Raw genomic sequence first — 6,727 nt, forward strand, 5'->3', positions numbered from 1 at the left:
CTGCCCTGCTTATGTGACATGAAACAAAATGAGATGTCTAGCAAAAGGGCTGCCCTTCATTTACAGGTGCCCAAGCAGTCAGGTCTTTGGAAGTATCTGGTTGGCTTTTCCCTTCTGGTCAGTCTATTGCTTAACATGCTGTCATGGTCAAATAATACAAATGGTCATTGTAAGCTTGATGAAAGCTGGCCTTGGGCTGGTTTGGGGCCACTGTTTACCCCCAAATTTAAACAGAGCACATACTATGCTATAAATAAATATGTGTTGGATGATTGAATGAAAGGAAGATAACTTAATCTTATTTATAGACAGTATTTTCACTGTGCCATAAGAAACACAAAGGAGGTATATTAAGATGTCTTTGAATTGAAATATTTTCAATGCAAAAATTACACTTGGACAAAACTTTATAACCAAGCCTTTTCTTTTGCCATTGTGAGAAAAGCAGGTCACTCTTCAGTGGGGTTTGTTCCTACGCATACAAAATATATTCTGTCATTGCCGTATACAAATGTATATCCATATACACAGATACACATACATACACCTATATGTATATATATATGATTTCAGCATCTCAATTTGTGATCCTAACTCTCAAATCTCCTGTGGTGATTGGAAGCTCTTCATATCCCAGAAACACATGTTCTTAAACCTAATCCATTCCTGTGGGTGTGAACCCACTGTAAGTAGAAACTTTCAATGAAGTTACTTGTTAACCTGTGATCCACCTATTTCAGGATGGGTCTTAGTATTATTACTGGAGTCCTTTATAAGCACAGTGAAATTCAGATACATGGAGAGAAAAAGCCAGAGGAAGCAAGAAGTTGAACATCAACAGAACCTTGGGACAAGGGGGAGACCAGAGATGCCACCACGTGCTTTGCCGTGTGACAAGCTAAGGACCGAGGATCTCCAGCAGCCAGCCACAGTCTACGGGAAGGAAGTATCACCTTGATGACACCTTGATTTGGACTTTTAACCCAGACTCAAACCATGAGCAAATAAATTCCCATTGTTTAAGACAAACAAATTCACAGTATTTGCTTGAGCAGCCTAGGAAACTCAAACGCCTTCATACTGATTTGTTAACCTTCTGTAGAAATTTTCTTTTTGTGCTCCTGAAAGCAAGTTTGCATTGGTTTCATGGGATGAATTTGAATTCGGAGAAATTACAAAGCCAGTGTAATATTTAGTAGGTAGTAGGTTCAGGAAGAACAGGATTAAGTTTAATAAAAATGAAAGGGAATAGGTATTGCATGTGCTGCAACTATGGGGTCATGAAATAGAGTGGGTAGACTGATTTCACAGAACCTCTTTTTTTCCTGTACATTTCTTTGCTAATTTAGGAGTCAAAGCTTTTCAAATAAAAATGTTCTTACTTTTCAGTTCCTTGTATTTTAAAGAATTGGGTTACTATATTTGTTTTCCATATTAATATATGTTTTTTCCTATGAGGCAAATATCAAGTGATTATGTGTATAAATGTGAATGGTACTTGAGCTTAAATCAGATAGAGAAAGAGCATAAAGAACAGTGCAGCTAAGAAATTGATTTTGAATGCCACAAAATCAGAAAAGCTAAAGGGAACTTTGCTAAACCAAGAGGGAATAAAGTTTTAAATAACACTTTATCTCTGTGAGGTGAGAAACTCTACATCAACCCCACACAATATTTTTATATATGTGCCATCCATACATTAGCCAATGGACATATGTGACAATTGAGCATTTGAAATTTGGCCATAATGCTAAAGCATTAAATTTAAATAGACACATGTAGCTCATGGGGCTATATTGGACATCTCAACTCTAGAGGAACAAAAAATGGAAATAAACACTGTAATAAAATGTGTATGTACAATGCATATTACAATTTAAGTTTCAATTCCCTAACCCTGATCAGAATAGGGCTGACATACAGTAAGGAAGCGTTAAAATACATAATTGTTTAATATCTACTAAGATATTAAACTTGTAAAAGGTAAGCATAGAAGTTGGTAAAGGACTTATAATTTAATGAAAAAACTTATAAAACTATAAAACTATTTTCATATGTTTTCTGTATGAAATATTGCAATGCAAAGGAATTCATAAATCAGCATGAAATTTCTTATAAACTTTTAGATCTAGGGTGCCCATAAGATTAAACTAGTTCAAAGCTCTAATGTTTCAATTAACAGATGAAGAAGATGCAGCTCTGCAGATAGATTTATAGGAGTAGCTGAGATAGTAAAGACATCATTCATTCATTCATTTATTCATTCATTATTCAATGAATAATTGCTGAATTTATAGAGAGAGTTTTTGAGAAAATAGGCAATCTCTCAAATCCTAAAATATTCAGCAAAGGGAATAGTGAGATCATTTTGTAAGATATAGTTCAGTTGGATACAGAAAGTATTACAACTAAGTAACATGCAAACAGGTTTTGTTGCCATTTTCATGATGATGTAATAGTTTTGACAAAAAAAATTTCACGTGTAAAAGCATAAATTTCTAAAAGAGATTGTCCTTGAGTAGATTAGATGGTGAGGGACAGTATCTCTACTATGATGTGAACATGTTCTGAGGCTCAATAGGGGAAATCTCATAGGAAGTCAGTAAAGTTCCATGGATTATATAGTTTATTACAATTTCACCACCCTAAAAAAAATCCCCATTGTTTTACTTTGTCTGCCCCACTCCATCTCCAAGCCCTGGCAACCATTGATCATTTTACCAGCTCTATAATTTTGCCTTTTCCAGGATATCATATAAATGGAATCATGTAGTATGCCGTTTATGAATCATACAATCATAAATGGGATCATCCACAGCTGCCTCCTTTCACTTAGCAGTAAAGATTTACAATTCACATATGTCTTTGCATGGGCTTAATAGCACATTCCCTTTCATTGTTGAATAGTATTCTACTGTACAAATGTACCATATCTTGGTTGTTTGAGGATTATATAATAGACCTGCTATAGGCATCTGCTAGCAGGTTTTTGTGTGGATATATGTTTTCTGTTTATTTGGGTAAATACCTAGGGGCACAATTGCTGGATCAGATAGTAAGGCTTTGCTTAGCTTTATAAGAAATTGAGAAACCATCTTCCAAAGTGACTCTTCCATTTTTCATTTCCACCGGCAATGAATTAACATTCCCATTCTACCATATCTTAACCAAAAAATTGGTATTTATATATATGATCATCTTCAAGAATAAAGTCTACTGAGTTGCATTTCAAAAGTTTCAGGTATTTTCTTCTAGCTATACCAATACACTAAAAACTAAAAAGGAATATATATATATATATATATATATATATATATATATATATATATAGCATAAGAATAACCTCCAGAATGACCACTCAACTCCATTTGAGATCTCTCAGCCACTGAAACTTTATTTTGTTTCATTTCTCTTCCCCCATTTGGTCCAAGAAGACTTTCTCAATCCCACGATGCCAGGGCCAAGCTCATACCCATGAGTCGTGCCCCACATTGCCAGGGAGACTTACACCCCTGGGAGTCATGTCCCACACAGGGATGAGGGCAGTGAGTTTAGCACCCACAGAGAGGGCTTAGAGAGAGAGGCCACATCTTAGCAACCAAGAGGTTCTCTGGGGGTGACACTTCGGCACAATTTTAAGTAGGCTCAGTGTCTCCTTTCCAGTAACAAGGCTTCATAAAAGCAAGCCCCAAGATCAAGGGCTCAGACCTCCAAATTTGTAACCCCCAATTTCCTCTGGTGGGAAAATTTAATAATTCCACATTTTCCCTCAGTCCCTCAAGGGGACTTTGCAAATACATTTTTATTCTTTGCCCAAATTACTCTGGGATGTACGGGGCTTCACACTAACCTGTACAAACCAACCAGATTACACTCCCTATTCAATGTTCCATGTAATCACGTTGTTTGAATAAACTGACCATGTAAGTTAAATTACATAGTGTGTTACAAAAAATATAGATTTTGCACCTAATAAATATCTCTTCCTTTGGTCTCACACAGAAGTTAAAATTTTAAAAACATCGATAGTGTCTTTTGCGCTTTAGTCTGATTTACCTTACTCCTAACCAAATCTGTTTTGTTCATATCTCTAATTGAAGTCCAATCTCTTTTTTCAGAATCTTTAACATTTGCTGTATGGGGTAATGCTGACATTCATAGCTGCCAAAATTTGGCTCTGAGTCTTGGGTGTCACCCAGATATCCAAAGTTCCAGGGTGATACACAAAGAGTCCAGCATCTCAGAATTTTGAAATGACCATTATAACTCAAGAATAGATGTAACTGCTGTAAGAGCTTACAATCTAGGAACCTTTATAATACACCTTCCCTGATAACCTATGCTCTCAGACTAAATTCTCAGAGTTTGCACATTATAGTTAGTCCACTTTGTTGAGGCATTATAATGTTTGTCTTTTCATTACTGGTTTATTTCAGTCAAAATACTGTCCTCAATGTCCATTCACTTCACTCCTCTTGCAGCAGCTCAATATTCTATTTCATGTATACTACACAGTTCACCATTCTGTTCTTCAGTCTGTGTGCACTGAGGCCACCTCATCCACTGCAAATTGTGAATACTGAAGCTATAAACCCCACTGCACAAATGTCCACTCATGTCCCTCTTTTCATTTCTTCCAAACATAAACTCAAAAACCAAGTTTCAGAAGTTTCAGGACCATATGGCAACCCCATGCTTAGGTTCCTGTGGGACCACCACACTGCCCTCCGCATGGGCTGCATCAATCTACTCACCCACCAAACTTTCTTCACATTTTCTCGAGGACTTGTATCACTCTGATTGTTTTATGGGCAGTTTTAGTCACACACCATGCATTCCATCCTAAGTAAACAATCAATGGTTCCCTGTATGATCACGTAGTTATGTGTTCACCACCACTGTCTATACGTGGCCATTTCCATTTCTTCCATAAAGAAAGAGGAATAAGTGAAAAAAGTAAAAAGCAAAAAGAAAAAGTAGGAAAAATGACAACTAAAAAGCAACAAAAGAAAAAGAAATAAAATTAAAATAAAATACAATAAAATATTCAGACAACATCACCATTGCCAAGAATCCCATATCCCTCCCTTAAATGCCCCTCTTATAGACATTTAGCTTTGGTATACTGCCTTTGTTACAATTAATGGAAGCATATTACAATGCTACTATTAACTATAGACTCCAATTTGCATTGAGTATATTTTTCCCCAATACCATTCCATTTTCAACACCTTGGAAAATTGACAGTCATTTGTTTTCCCTCGTGTAAAAACATATTTGTACATTTAACCACAATCTTTGACCACTCTAAGTTTCACTAAGTTATACAGTCCCAGTCTTTATCTTCTATCTTTCTTTTGGGTTTCCTCCATGCCCCTCACCTTCCTCTTTCAACCATACTCACAGTCATCTTTGCTCAGTGTAGTTAAAGTATTGTGTTACCACTACCCAACATTTTGCTCCAAACTTCTCTCTCCTGTCTTTTCCTATCTGTCTGTAGTGCTCCCTTTAGTATTTCCTGTAGAACAGGCATCTTGTTCACAAACTCTGAGTGTTTGTTTGTCTGAGAATATTTTAAATTCCCCCTCATTTTTTAAATTTTTTATTATTTTTATTTTTTTTATTTTGAAATAAATTCAAAGTTACATGAATAGTTGCAAAAACAATACTAGCCCCATACACAAAATTCCATCATACCCTGACCCCCTCCCCCGATAGCTCAATCCACCAACTTTAACATGCTGTCACATCGCTATTTCTTTCCCTCCCTATCTATCATCCGTCATCTATTGCTCTGTCTTCTGAACATACGAGAGTTAGCTGCACACATCCTTGAACATACACTATAATTCACGTATGTACTTCCCATGAACAAGAACATTCTTTTATGTAATTCCATTAAGCGCAGCTAAGAAGTATAAGAGATTCAACAATGATACAAAGCTTATGTTCTATATTTCCTTTTCCTTATGTCTCAACTTTGTCCCTTTGAGCCACATGTCCTCCACCCTCCAATCCCATCCAAGTTCACCCTTAGCATTCAATTGTTGTCTAGTTAGACTGTCTTTTTTTTTTTTTTTTCAATTGTGGAAACATATATACAACCTAAATCTCCCCATTCCACCCCCTCCCTAGCCTTCCATTAGTGGGATTAATCACATTTAGAATGTTGTAATGCTCTTTCCCACCATCCATTACTAGAAATTTCCCTTCACCTCAAACAGCAACCCTACACTCCTTTCTTAACTCCCCATTGCCCTTTCCCCCATTTCTCTTAACCCAAACTCTACTTTTCATCTCTATGGTTATATTCTCTGATAATTTCTTTTTGTTTACTGTGGGGCTTAAAATTAACCTCTTAAATCCCTATGAATCTTGTTTTTCTTTGATACCACCTTCACTTCAATAGGGCACATAAACTATGTTCCTATACTCCTTCATTCCCCCACCTTTAAATAATTGTCTAAAATTACATATTTTACATTGAGTTTAAAACCACTGATTCATCCTTAGAGTTTGTGTATTTTTTATCAAGTAGGAAGTAAATAGTGGAGTTATAGTTCAAAAATTGTTGACTTCTATTTGTATTCCATTCTGTTTGGAGAATGTTCTTTGAGTATATTCAATTTTTTTTTTTTAATTTCTTGAGGCTTGTTTTATGTCCCAGCTTATGGTCCCTTCTGGAGAAAGATCTGTGATCACTAGAGAAAAATGAGTGTCCTGGTGA

Source organism: Choloepus didactylus, chromosome 17 (genome assembly GCF_015220235.1).
Source record: "Choloepus didactylus isolate mChoDid1 chromosome 17, mChoDid1.pri, whole genome shotgun sequence".
Classification (NCBI taxonomy): Eukaryota; Metazoa; Chordata; class Mammalia; order Pilosa; family Megalonychidae; genus Choloepus; species Choloepus didactylus.